The following is a 15,007-nucleotide window of genomic DNA, read 5'->3' on the forward strand; positions in this document are numbered from 1 at the left end:
GGGGTAAAATCATAAATTTCACATTTAGATAAGCAACTATTTCACAAAAGTGTCAAGTCAAGTGCAAAAGTAACAATACAAAGAAAGGATACAGGTTGGCTCCAAAGCCAAGTAGTTTGCCATGCGTGACCTCCTGCCGACATTCCGTCGACCATAAACAAGGTCCGTAGAACTCCACTTGTACTCCCACCTAACACCTTATCACCCTCACTGGCCAGTCACCTCACAAACATGCTCGAGCGAACGAAATCACAAACTTGAGCTTGAGTCACAAGCTCGGGTCACAAACTTGGTCCACATAATCGGTGAACCGGATTCACAAACTTGGTGACCTCAACCAAGTTGGACTGACTTCGACCAATCCCTAACTGGCTCGAATAGTCCATCTAGGTCATGAGATCGGGCCCCAAACTCACAAACTTCACAAAATTTATTCAAAAGTCACCCCGAGCCACAAGCTCAAGGGGTTTAGTTCCAAAATGATTCATATACATATGTCACGTACAAATATGTGCGCAAACTAGGGTGTAGATCGAGTGCGATAAAGTACACCCTCGCCTAGGTACCCTTTTCATACATATCGAAACACATAAGCAACTAACACGTAAGAGCGGCCTGAATACTTACACAATGAACAAGGATAACAAAATGACGAAATTCGCGTCGCGAAGAGTAGCTAGTAGGCCCCACCGGCTCCACCTAGCTCACCACCGTCTGAAATAGAAGATTGCGTCACTTAATATCATAAACGGCTACTAACATACTTAAAACAAGCAAAACGGCAAAATCGGCACATAAAAGTGCGGAAACGGCATACGGAAATTGGAAATGATAACCTAATCGCTTTGCCTTCAAAACTGTTTTGAGTCTAATTGAGGCTACGAGTGTCGGATCAAGGTACATGAGGTACCGTTACGAAACTAAGGGGAAGGGTTACAATTTTCATGAAGACACCTCAATCCGGATCTAAACGGAAATAGGTCGAAAGTATAGAAAACCGTTCCAGGAATTCGCACTCTAGAGTAACGGACAGGGTATGTTTGCTGGACCGTAACTCCCAGCTCACAAATCCAAATCAGGAAATTCCAAAGGCATTAGAAAGCTGAGACATAAGGATAAAACTTTGATGTTTTGGCCAAGACCTGAATCTACTCAGAACAGAATGAAAATTGAGTGTCAATGTACCCATCAGAACTGTCCAGATACAAGGTAGTTCTGACGATCGATATTGTTTTGGTCATAACAGGAGCTACGGAACTCGGATTTCGCCGCACTTTATACCATTTCAAAGCCAAAACCAAGATCTACATTTATTATGAAGGAGTTGACACCCAGATCGTACGGGATCAAAACGGAAAAATGCACGGTCAGAGGCTGATTTCAAAACGTAGCACAAACTAATGTCTAAAACAGGCCTGAGTGTTTTGTCTATAACTCAGGATACACTAATCCGTTTGACCTAAAATTTTACAGGCATATTCAGGATTTAAGGGGCTACAATGTTTAAGAAGGTAACTTTGTCCAGCCTGGAGTGTAACAAGGTAAAAAATGCAAGATACTATACCAGAACTGGAAAAATAGATTCACAAAATGCATTCTGCTGCAAACAGCATAACTCAGCCTACTTAAGTCCAAATCCAGAAATTCCAAAGCCATCCGAAAGCTTAGAAACAGGGTTACATTTCATCATAAGACCTTAACAACTAATTCTGAAGCAATTCCAGCCAAAACAACCAATTACAGGCGCAAATTCTTACATTCGGGTAAAACCAGGACAGCAAGGGTAATTTCGACCTTTCTCATTCTACGCTACTCCGATTGACCTGAAATTTTGTAGAAACCTCTAAAATACAATTCACTACAACTTTCATGTTTTAAGCCAAGGCCAATTCAGCCTCTAACATGGAGCACTAAAATCGGACAGAACAGGGCAGCTTGGTTTCCAAATTCTGAAATTTGCACCTTTATTCTATAAATTCATATCTAACAAGTGCTCTATCATCAAACCAACCAATTACTAGCTCAATAACATCAATTAAGAGGTAGATAACCATAATCAAGGCTGAAAATATAAACCCTAGTTAAACATCCCAACATACCATTGAACCCATGAAATTTTCCCCATAAATCCATCAAAACTATAACTTTAAGTTTCTGGTTCACACATATAAGAAGTAGAGGGAAGTTTCTTACCAAATTCACCTTAATCCCTATATCAAGAAGTTGCCAAGACCTTCCTCTTCCCAAATCACTCCACCAAAACCCTTAAGCTTCCTTGGAGATCAACTTTTGTGGAGGAATTTGCAAGATTATCGGTTGAAACTCAAGATTGAGGGTTGAAATTGAGGTGCAAGGTGAAGTTTTTTCATCTCTTGTTTTTCCTCTCAAGAATTTCGACCAAGACTAAGAAAAGGGGAAGAAATGAGGAAATTTTGGTCAAATTTCTGTTTTATGAAGGTTAAGACAAGTTGGTCAAAGTCCAACTTCCATAGATGCCTTGACACTTGTTTTCTTTCTAGCATTTTCTCTCATTTCTCTTGGTCAAATATTGTGGCTGATGTATGAGATATTTTGAGGGTTAATTAGCTTAAATAAAATGAGAAGATTTAGGTAATAAAGTATGGGTCAAGTGGTGTGTTTACCCGATAACAAACGGTACCCGTTGGTTTGAGCCGATTTTTCTTAAATCGCGTATACTAGGGTTTTCACTTTCTAATCACTAACTTATTATTATCACTTCAAATCATATAATATTTCCTCATCCAAAAGTCACTCTTAAGTACCAAATTTGATCCTTGCTCCGTACCGAAAAATCATCCGGCGAAAAATCGCGAAAACCCTAATTTGCTCCAATCTTGAAAACGAAGAGTGAAACCCTACTTTCTAGGTTCATTTGCACTTATTGAAGAATGATTGAGTAGTAGGATCATATTAAATGAATAATTTCCAAATAAAAGGAATTTTAAGAAAAGTGTGATGAATTTTACAATTCCATAAAATAAAATTAGGGTTTTGAGTCAAATATGAGGGATTTAAACATAACCTACTAGTCACAAGTAAACTAGGGTTTTAAAGTACAAGTAAGGTTTCTAGTCTTGTTATAAAATAAAACAATGTTTTAAGACAAAAATAAAATAAAGAAACCTTAATCCTTTCTTTGAGATTAAACAAAAATAGTATCCTAAAATTTGGGGTATCACAATCTCCCCTTCTTCAAAGAATTTCGTCCTCGAAATTGCAATCAACGAGCTAAGGGTTGGAATACCCGAAATAATCAAAAGATCAAAAGGTGTACATATATATACAAGTCACGCCAAAATATACACAATATAATGTATCATATACACCAAGGGACATTTCAAGTTAGACAAAGTCAAGTGCAGTAAGTACTATATATGTAAGTATTAACATACCACAAGTAAATGACATGTAGGGACAATGCAAGGGCAAAATGAAAGAAACGCGACTTGTCGTCCCACACTCAGTGAAACCACCCCCGTCCTGTTTCTTGCTCCACTTCCCAAGGTGCCCGTTGATATCTTGTACTCACTCTAGCCAGACAAAGCCTGTTCATGTTCCCAAAATGCTAGTCTCAAGTACTTAGCAGCGCCTAAACTCTGGAGTACTCAGGCACAAGAATCCGAAATAAGATAATTCACATCTCGAGCTGCAGTCCCAAGAGTAAACTATCTACAATCGAAATTCCTACCTGACGTACCTATCTATGGTCCTCAGATACCATGAGAAAGATTTAAGGCCTATAACATTTATGATCCATAACTTATGCTCGAACGAACACTTAGTCCTTCATACTTATTCGCCACTTCATCCAGGCTCACTCTGCGCAGAGACCACGCGAAGCAGCTATAGGTTTTATCCCTCAATTGCTTAACCTTCAAATCACATCAAATCAAATCAAATCCCACAGTCCAGCATCCTAAACTTTAGCCTAGGATACACTACAGAGATCTGAAGCCTAAACTCTGATACCACTTGTGACGGCCCCACCTCCCCCTAAGGCGTACCAAAGGGTTCGGCGGGTCGCCTGCCCAGCTCTCGCCGGGACTCACTCACTCACTACAGTCCTCCAATGAAGTATAAAATAAATCTCAAGTATTACATCCAATTCTCCAAGAATTACATATCACGAGTACCAGAAAGTAAAACCTAGAAAAACTAATAACTACAACCACCACGCCAACTATATACATCTTACTCGTCAACTTTTAACAAATACAAATTCAAGTATTCTATAGCTCAAAATCTAACCACCTTCCCGAGCGATCCCCGCGTCGGCCCCCTGCTAAGGAAAACAAATGGAACGGGGTAAGCTGTATGCTTAGTAAGTAAACAGGGGTAAAATCATAAATTTCACATTTAGATAAGCAACTATTTCACAAAATTGTCAAGTCAAGTTGTAACGACCCCACTTCTCCCAAGGGCGAACCCAAGGGTATCGGCGGGCCGCCTGCCTAGCTCACGCCAGGACTTAAAACTTAAAACAATCAAAGCCAGAAAATTCAAAAGAGTACTATATACAACCCCAAAAGAGTTATAATTACATTCTCCAAAAGTATCGAGTCAAACCACCAAAACAAAAACAAACATCCTAACTGTTCAACTATTACAAGCCAATCTTACTATACTAGTATACGAGCCAAAAGTCCCCGCGTCGGCCCCTGCTAAGGAAAACAAAAGGAATGGGGTAAGCTACATGCTTAGTAAGTAAACAGGGGCGAAAGCGTAAATTCATGTAGCAACAATTACACATTAAGAGTAAAGCAAAAGCAGAAAAGAACAACATCACATAATAAGGATACGGGTGGCTCCAAAGCCAATTCATGTGCCATGCATGATCTCCTGCCGACACTCCGTCGACCACAAATAATAGTCCGTAGAACTTCACTTGTACACCCACCGACACCTTATCACCCTCACTGGCCAGTCACCTCACAAACTTGCCCGGGCGAACGAAATCACAAACTTGAGCTTGAGTCCCAAGCTCGGGTCACAAACTTGGTCATCTTCTCGGTGAACCGGATTCACAAAATTGGTTCATAACATGAACGTACAAACTTGGTGACCTCAGACTAAGTTGGACTGCCTTCGACCAAGCCCTAACCGGCTCGAATAGTCCAACCAGGTCAAGAGTTCGCCCCAAACTCACAAACTTCACAAAATTATTCAAAATCACAAACTTTGCAAACTTCACAAACTTTATTCGAAAGTCGCCCCGAGCCACAAGCTCGAGGGTTTTGGTTCCAAAAGGTTCATATACATATGCCATGTACAGATATGTGCGCAAATTAGGGTCTAGGTCGAGTGCGATAAAGTACACCCTCGCCTAGGTACCCTCTTCATACAAATCAAAACACATAAGCAACGAACACACAAAAGCGGCCTGAATACTTACACAGAACTGAAATAGCAAAAGTACGAAGTCGGATCGAAATGAACAGCTAGTAGTGGGCCCCACCAGTTCCGCCCAGCTCACCTCCGTCTGAAATAGAAGATTGTGTCACATAATATCGCAAACGACTACTATCGTGCCTAAAACAAGCAAAACGGCAAAAACGGCACGCGCGCACGTAAATATGACGAACGGAAACGGAGACGGCCGTTAGCGGAAACGGCAGATTTGACACTCGTTTCTAGTTTACTCATAAGTTGAGCTACGAATATCGGATTAAGGCGTATGAGATGCCATATCGAAGCTTAAAAGATGAACAACAACTGTTATGAAGACATCCAGAACTGAAACTGGAGGCTTTAGTCCCAAATGAACCAAACACAATCACTTACGAAATCTGGCTAATGCACAAATGGTCAGTTTTGAGTGCAAACTGTTTTCTATGCTACACATGGTCAAAAGAGCTGAAAATTGGCAGTTAGATAGTTCATTCCAAATGGAACAACTTTCATGAAGGTCAGTAATCCAAATTCGGAACGAAAATTGGTCATCAGGACCAAAACAGATTTCTGGTCATTTTCACGGGCAGGCCTTGTTTGCTCGGCTATATCTCAGGTTTTATAAATCCGATTCATGAAATTCCAAGGGCGTTAGAAAGCTCTGATATAGGGTTATAAGTTTGGTGTTTTGGTCGCAAGCCCAAACAGCTTGTAACCCAGTCAAATGTGAAGCCAAAGTTCCAGTCATAAACTGTCCAAAAACGTAACAGAATTTGACGGTCAAAACAGGTCTGAGTATTTCGTTTATAGCTCAGGATATACTAATCCGTTTAACCTGAAAATTTACAGGGATATCTAGGACTTAAGGGGCTACAATGTTGAAGAAGGAAACTTTGTCCAATTTTGAATGTAACAAGGTCAAAAATGCAAGACACTATACCAGAATTGCAAAACAGGATCACAAACCGTATTTGACCTCAATATGCGGTAATGGCACCAAATTCACTACGGTTATCGGATGGGGGTGTAAGACCCACCGTTTCGAAGCTAAGAAACAGGGCTACAACAATGTAGAAGGCCACTCAGTCCAAACCCTAGCACAACTAGGTCAAATATGCAAAATACAAATCCAGAATTACCAAAACAGGTTTGCAAAATGCAGAAAACTATAATCGGTATATCTCAGTCCATACAAGTCCAAATGCCGAAATTCCAAAGGCATAAGTTACCTAAGACATCCAGCTACATTTCATCAGAAGAAATCAACTCCAAAATCCAAATCAATTCCAGTCAAAATGGCCAATTACTATCGCAGTTTTCGCATTCTGCTCAATGCAGAACAGCTACAGTAGAAACGGCATAACTCACTCCACACTCATCCAAATGACCTGAAATTTTGCAGGCATCTCAATCATATCAATACCTACAACTTTCATGTTTTGAGCAAAGTCAAATTAGGCCTCTAACCCTATGATCCAAAACCGGAAAGAATTGGGGATTTAAGAACCCTAACTTTCCATTTTCCATCCAAATCCAAAATTAGTTGCATTTAGCAACAATTCACACCTACAAGAGTCATTATAGTCCATTGCCAATCATCACAAACAACCACACCATCATAATCCAATTAAACCAGAAAAATCATCATAAAATGGAAAACTTCACCAAATCACTTCAAACCAAGATTAAAACCAGAAATTTCAGCACTCTAATCACTAATAAGCATAACTTAAGCTTCATTAAGTGTAGTAGGGTGTTTCAAGCTTCACTTACAAAGAACCAAGAGAGAGGAAGATGTTGGGTACCTTAATCCTTCAAACAAAGTTCACCAAACAACTTACTAGCTCTAGAAGGAAGAATTTTATGGAGTGAAAACTAAGTTAAACAAGTGGTTTAGTTGATTTGAGCTAGGAGTTTGCTAGAATGTTGAAGAGTTTTGTCTTTCTTCTTGCTTGGAGAGGGCCGGCCATCAAGGGTGCAAAATGGTGAATTTTGTGCAATTTTTGATATTTAATCTTTTGGTCAAAAAAAGTCAAGAAAGTGAATAGTAATTCTTAAGTCTTCTCCAATGAAATGGTGACACTTGTCACCACCATTAATGCATTCCTATCCTTTCTTTTCTCTCTCACATCAATCATATCTCACTCTCTACTTATCTCTTAACACCCGATAAATTTTACACAGTATCCGGAATTTAACCTAATTGGCCGAATTTTTCCGAACTTTTCGCACTAGTGGGTCCCACGTCCGATATACGTTCTTAATTTCTCAAAATCTAACCAATACTAGAAAAATCATCTAAAACCCATATTTACTCATGAAAATTATCCTGGAGAATTTTTCTAATAAAAAAAATGTGGAAAAGACGGGCGATAAATAAAACTCCACTTAAGCTTTCTAACATTGTAACACTAGAGGTTTGCTAATCCAGAGTTTGCCAACCATTTTCAAACTTGTTAAACCTCTGTAAACTATAACGAATCCTATTTCTTCTTGTGCCAAAACACACACTAGAATACCGCATAAACTAAGGTTTTATCGTAAGCAAAGTTAGGGTTTTCAATCTTGGCCGAGATTAGGGTTTCTCCTTAGCCCTAAAACCTTAATTTAACCGTGCAAAATAATGAATAACCCTAATCTCAACGTACGAACGGACTAGGTCCTCACACAAGTGCAAAAGTAACAATACAAAGAAAGGATACAGGTTGGCTCCAAAGCCAAGTAGTTTGCCATGCGTGACCTCCTGCCGACACTCCGTCGACCATAAACAAGGTCCGTAGAACTCCACTTGTACTCCCACCTAACACCTTATCACCCTCACTGGCCAGTCACCTCACAAACTTGCTCGAGCGAACGAAATCACAAACTTGGGCTTGAGTCACAAGCTTGGGTCACAAACTTGGTCCACATAATCGGTGAACCGGATTCACAAACTTGGTGACCTCAACCAGGTTGGACTGACTTCGACCAATCCCTAACCGGCTCGAATAGTCCATCTAGGTCATGAGATCAGGCCCCAAACTCACAAACTTCGCAAAATTTATTCAAAAGTCACCCCGAGCCACAAGCTCAAGGGGTTTAGTTCCAAAATGATTCATATACACATGTCACGTACAAATATGTGCGCAAACTAGGGTGTAGATCGAGTGCGATAAAGTACACCCTCGCCTAGGTACCCTTTTCATACATATCGAAACACATAAGCAACTAACACGTAAGAGCGGCCTGAATACTTACACAATGAACAAGGATAACAAAATGACGAAATTCGCGTCGCGAAGAGTAGCTAGTAGGCCCCACCGGCTCCACCTAGCTCACCACCGTCTGAAATAGAAGATTACGTCACTTAATATCATAAACGGCTACTAACATACTTAAAACAAGCAAAACGACAAAATCGGCACATAAAAGTGCGGAAACGGCATACGGAAATTGGAAATGATAACCTAATCGCTTTGCCGTCAAAACTGTTTTGAGTCTAATTGAGGCTACGAGTGTCGGATCAAGGTACATGAGGTACCGTTACGAAACTAAGGGGAAGGGTTACAATTTTCATGAAGACACCTCAATCCGGATCTAAACGGAAATAGGTCGAAAGTATAGAAAACCGTTCCAGGAATTCGCACTCTAGAGTAACGGACAGGGTATGTTTGCTGGACCGTAACTCCCAGCTCACAAATCCAAATCAGGAAATTCCAAAGGCATTAGAAAGCTGAGACATAAGGATAAAACTTTGATGTTTTGGCCAAGACCTGAATCCACTCAGAACAGAATGAAAATTGAGTGTCAATGTACCCATCAGAACTGTCCAGATACAAGGCAGTTCTGACGATCGATATTGTTTTGGTCATAACAGGAGCTACGGAACTCGGATTTCGCCGCACTTTATACCGTTTCGAAGCCAAAACCAAGATCTACATTTCTTATGAAGGAGTTGACACCCAGATCGTACGGGATCAAAACGGAAAAATGCACGGTCAGAGGCTGATTTCAAAACGTAGCACAAACTAATGTCTAAAACAGGCCTGAGTGTTTTGTCTATAACTCAGGATACACTAATCCGTTTGACCTAAAATTTTACAGGCATATTCAGGATTTAAGGGGCTACAATGTTTAAGAAGGTAACTTTGTCCAGCCTGGAGTGTAACAAGGTAAAAAATGCAAGATACTATACCAGAACTGGAAAAATAGATTCACAAAATGCATTCTGCTGCAAACAGCATAACTCAGCCTACTTAAGTCCAAATCCAGAAATTCCAAATCCATCCGAAAGCTTAGAAACAGGGTTACATTTCATCATAAGACCTTAACAACCAATTCTGAAGCAATTCCAGCCAAAACAACCAATTACAGGCGCAAATTCTTACATTCGGGTAAAACCAGGACAGCAAGGGTAATTTCGACCTTTCTCATTCTACGCTACTCCGATTGACCTGAAATTTTGTAGGAACCTCTAAAATATAATTCACTACAACTTTCATGTTTTAAACCAAGGCCAATTCAGCCTCTAACATGGAGCACTAAAATCGGACAGAACAGGGTAGCTTGGTTTCCAAATTCTGAAATTTGCACCTTTACTCTATAAATTCATATCTAACAAGTGCTCTATCATCAAACCAACCAATTACTAGCTCAATAACATCAATTAAGAGGTAGATAACCATAATCAAGGCTGAAAATATAAACCCTAGTTAAACATCCCAACATACCATTGAACCCATGAAATTTTCCCCATAAATCCATCAAAACTATAACTTTAAGTTTCTGGTTCACACATATAAGAAGTAGAGGGAAGTTTCTTACCAAATTCACCTTAATCCCTATATCAAGAAGTTGCCAAGACCTTCCTCTTCCCAAATCACTCCACCAAAACCCTTAAGCTTCCTTGGAGATCAACTTTTGTGGAGGAATTTGCAAGATTATCGGTTGAAACTCAAGATTGAGGGTTGAAATTGAGGTGCAAGGTGAAGTTTTTTCATCTCTTGTTTTTCCTCTCAAGAATTTCGACCAAGACTAAGAAAAGGGGAAGAAATGAGGAAATTTTGGTCAAATTTCTGTTTTATGAAGGTTAAGACAAGTTGGTCAAAGTCCAACTTCCATAGATGCCTTGACAATTGTTTTCTTTCTAGCATTTTCTCTCATTTCTCTTGGTCAAATATTGTGGCTGATGTATGAGATATTTTGAGGGTTAATTAGCTTAAATAAAATGAGAAGATTTAGGTAATAAAGTATGGGTCAAGTGGTGTGTTTACCCGATAACAAACGGTACCCGTTGGTTTGAGCCGATTTTTCTTAAATCGCGTATACTAGGGTTTTCACTTTCTAATCACTAACTTATTATTATCACTTCAAATCATATAATATTTCCTCATCCAAAAGTCACTCTTAAGTACCAAATTTGATCCTTGCTCCGTACCGAAAAATCATCCGGCGAAAAATCGCGAAAACCCTAATTTGCTCCAATCTTGAAAACGAAGAGTGAAACCCTACTTTCTAGGTTCATTTGCACTTATTGAAGAATGATTGAGTAGTAGGATCATATTAAATGAATAATTTCCAAATAAAAGGAATTTTAAGAAAAGTGTGATGAATTTTACAATTCCATAAAATAAAATTAGGGTTTTGAGTCAAATATGAGGGATTTAAACATAACCTACTAGTCACAAGTAAACTAGGGTTTTAAAGTACAAGTAAGGTTTCTAGTCTTGTTATAAAATAAAACAATGTTTTAAGACAAAAATAAAATAAAGAAACCTTAATCCTTTCTTTGAGATTAAACAAAAATAGTATCCTAAAATTTGGGGTATCACAATCTCCCCTTCTTCAAAGAATTTCGTCCTCGAAATTGCAATCAACGAGCTAAGGGTTGGAATACCCGAAATAATCAAAAGATCAAAAGGTGTACATATATATACAAGTCACGCCAAAATATACACAATATAATGCATCATATACACCAAGGGACATTTCAAGTTAGACAAAGTCAAGTGCAGTAAGTACTATATGTCGCGCCCCATTTTTTGATAAATAAATAAATGGTTTAAAAAATGTATTTTTTTGATTCAATTTGTGATTGGAAAATGAATTGTGATTTAAAAGAAAAATGGGTCTAAATGGGGGTTTGAGAATGCGACGATTTGACCCAAAAATATAGTTTAAAAAGGGTTTTTGAAATAAAAATCGGAGTCGCCACTTGGTAATGAGTTAAGGTGTACCAAGTCACCTAAAAATGAATTTTTTAAGAAAAATGAGAAAAAATTAGTAAGAAACCCCTTTTAAACGACTCCTAGTCCACGTAAACCAAGGAAAAAGGTTCGGGAGTCACATTTGACAAAGGGGAAGGCAAGGATACAATCCAAGGCACCCCTTTGACCTAGCCAAGGCCAGTTGCGTGATTTAATCAAAGATTTTCTTGTTTTAACCAAAGAATTTATTACATTTGGATGTGCTACATGAAATGCAAAATCCTAGATTCTACGATGTCTCTTGTAAGGTTTTTGGTCCCAACCACATGAATTGTGGCGGCCAATGAAAGAAAACCTTATAGAGGTCGATTAATGCAAATGATGATTCAAGTGTAAGTGTGCAAGTGTAGAAAAAGGTGCATGTGTGCAATTGTATGGAAATCCAAGTGTTTGTGTGCAAGTGTATGAAATATAGTGATAAGTGTATATAGATCGTAATTAAGTGCAATTTTGTGAAGTAGAAACCAAAATTGATCAATAAGGAAAGGAAAAGTAATGAGGAAATGTGAATTGAAAAAGTGAGTAAGTGAAAAATTGAGAATGAATGAACCTAAAGGAATGTATCAGGTCGGGTATGGGAATGACTCCTAACTTTTTCGACTTCGATTTTCCCTTTGATTAGAAGGCAAAACTAGCGTGCTAAGGCTATCGAGTAGCCACACTCGCTCGTTTCCCTTATCGGAGGGGACACTTCAAGCAAATGTACCCTAACTAGCATGAAATGCAAGACCTAAAGTGAAGGGGAAAGGTTTAGAGGAGCATGCCAAATGATAAAACTAAGGAAAATTGCATGATATGTAGTGAACATGCAAACTATGCACGAATGAAAAGGAAATGGACCTATTGGGTCTAGCGTTGGACTAGCCCTTTCTATGAGTTCCTACTAGCGTTGGACTAGTGGAACGTAACAAGGGACCACAACTAGCGTTGGACTAGTGCGGTAACGGAAAAGGGGGTCACAACTAGCGTTGGACTAGTGTGTGACGTGCATTTATCCATCACATTCATTCATAGCTATGGAAAGCAAGTAGACATGCCAAACATTCATAAACACGTAGCACGTAACACTTAGCATGCTCGACTAGATGCAAGAACCTAATAAAGCAAGTAACACGTAACACATAGGCATGCAACCAAGCTAATGAACCTATTACATTCACTAACTAAAACAAAAGGGGGAAGAGGGAGAATGGACCAAATTGCTCGCCAAAGCCCTATCTATTACAAGCCAAAAGGTGTACACATACCCCATTAAAAGAATAACTTAATGAAAACAAAAAGTAAATGACATAAGTAAAAGGAATTAAAGAAAAGCTAGGAAAGCAAAGTAGGCATGCAATTCACTTAACACGTTGGTTCACATAGGAGAGACACAAAAAGGGATAAAAGAAATTATACCGCCCCCTTGAGTTGATGCCTTAAATGGAGTGAAATCACTTATTCATCCTCCAAAATAAAAGAAATGATCAAGGTACCAATTTATTTGGGAAAATTAAAGAAAATGTGCAAACACAAGCTCAATTGATCATAAAACCTTTAAAATTGTGACTTAAGTGCAATTTAAGCAAAGCATGGTAGCTAATTAAAGCAAACAAGTAATGAAGTTGTAAAAATTAAAACTATCAAGGACCAAATTGATGAAATTATTCAATTTCTGGGTCATAGTGACATAAGGGGAAACTTGAGGGTTTAAAGTGCAATTTTTTACAGCTATTTTGCATGCATCTACGTAGGAAAGACTTTGTTCTTATTTCTGCAACATGAACTACGCAGCTATCTCTTTTCCATTTTTCATTTGTGAACTTCCTTAAGCTTTTGGACTAAATCAAATGCAGTTCGTACAAAACAACAAGCCACCACCTGATCTACTCACTTTATAATGCAACAAAAGAATCAATCAAACAAAAGGAGCCTGCAAAATAACGAAGCAAATTTTCTGCTGCAACATTAATCCAGAGTTTTTTGCAACTTTAAGCTTTCAAATGCAGGTTTCATAGAAGACTTCAAACAAAAGCCAGCAAAGACCATCCCTCAATCACCATTTTACAACTAAACACTTTGATAAACACAACACAGCTGAACCATGCAATAAAAAGAGCAGAAAACACCCCCAAAAGTTCATGCAACTCGAAGACAATTTCTGCAACAGCAAGTTTCGGCAATTGATGAAGCCTTTTTAGCAACAAAACTAGCTGCAACTTTTCTTAGTTTCATTTTCCAAGACCAGATTCATATTCAAACATACGCCTTAACCAAAATTTTCTTGATCTAACATCCAAACTTTGAACTAAGCAAACAAGACATGAGAAGGAACTCAAACATGGAAAGAACTGATGTAAAATTCTGGAAAAACACTCATGTAAAAAAAATGGCAACCTGAAATTTGTTTTACAGCTTGTGTATTCATTATCACCTACGGGTTCCATTACCACACATTCACATGATGCAAATCAATTCCAAGCCAACAAAATATACATCTTTTACCAAATCACGGCAAAGAAACCCATACCAAAATGTGGTGCTGAACATCTAAAGGAAAAATCTGAATTGAGGGACTTGCAGGAACCCAGATTCATTCATTGGTTTCGAGTTCTGGGTTTTCATATCAAAATCAAACAAACGCCCAACTCTCAAGACAAAACAACAACCAAACCCAAATCTTGTACTTTGCCCACCTTAGAATTCGTCAAGCCCAAATTACAGACAAAAACGAAAAACCAAAATGCAACCCATTAGTTCATCAGATTACATATCGTGGCCATTGGATTGTCTTTGCAGTTTCAGATATTTGCTAGAAGAACCAAAGAATCAATATATGGAAGATGTGCTTCTAGAACTTCAGAAATCTGTGCTTAAAAAAAAAAAGAGAAGGAACAGGATAGCTTATAGCTCTCTCTCTCGGTGAGAATCCGCAAGTTATGATGGACTGAGGTGACTTCGGCTCCTTGTTCTCCTGATCCTCGATGAACAGCAGCAGATTGCTCTCTTTCTTTTGCTATTTTTCCTTCATTTCTTCCAAAAACTCTTGGCTTCCTTTCTGTTTTTCTATCTCATTGAACCCAGCCGTTACTCTCCCTCTTCGCTCCTTTGCCGGTTCCCTTTCTGTCGTCAAAAAGCCTCCCTTTTCTCTCCCTTTCTTGGTTACCCCTTTCCAGCCGTCACTAGACTCTCAGCCATTGTTACCAAAACCTCCTTGCTTCCCTTGCCATCAGATACTCCCCCGTAGGCTCTCTTAATTTTTCCTTTTTTGCCGATCCTATCCCCTCTTCCAGATTTTTCCTGCCGTCACTTCTTTCTCTCTCCCCAGAAACTCCCCTTGCGGCTACCCTTTCTCTTTCTATTTATATGGGAGC

Source organism: Coffea arabica, chromosome 10c (assembly GCF_036785885.1).
Source record: "Coffea arabica cultivar ET-39 chromosome 10c, Coffea Arabica ET-39 HiFi, whole genome shotgun sequence".
Taxonomy (NCBI): domain Eukaryota; kingdom Viridiplantae; phylum Streptophyta; class Magnoliopsida; order Gentianales; family Rubiaceae; genus Coffea; species Coffea arabica.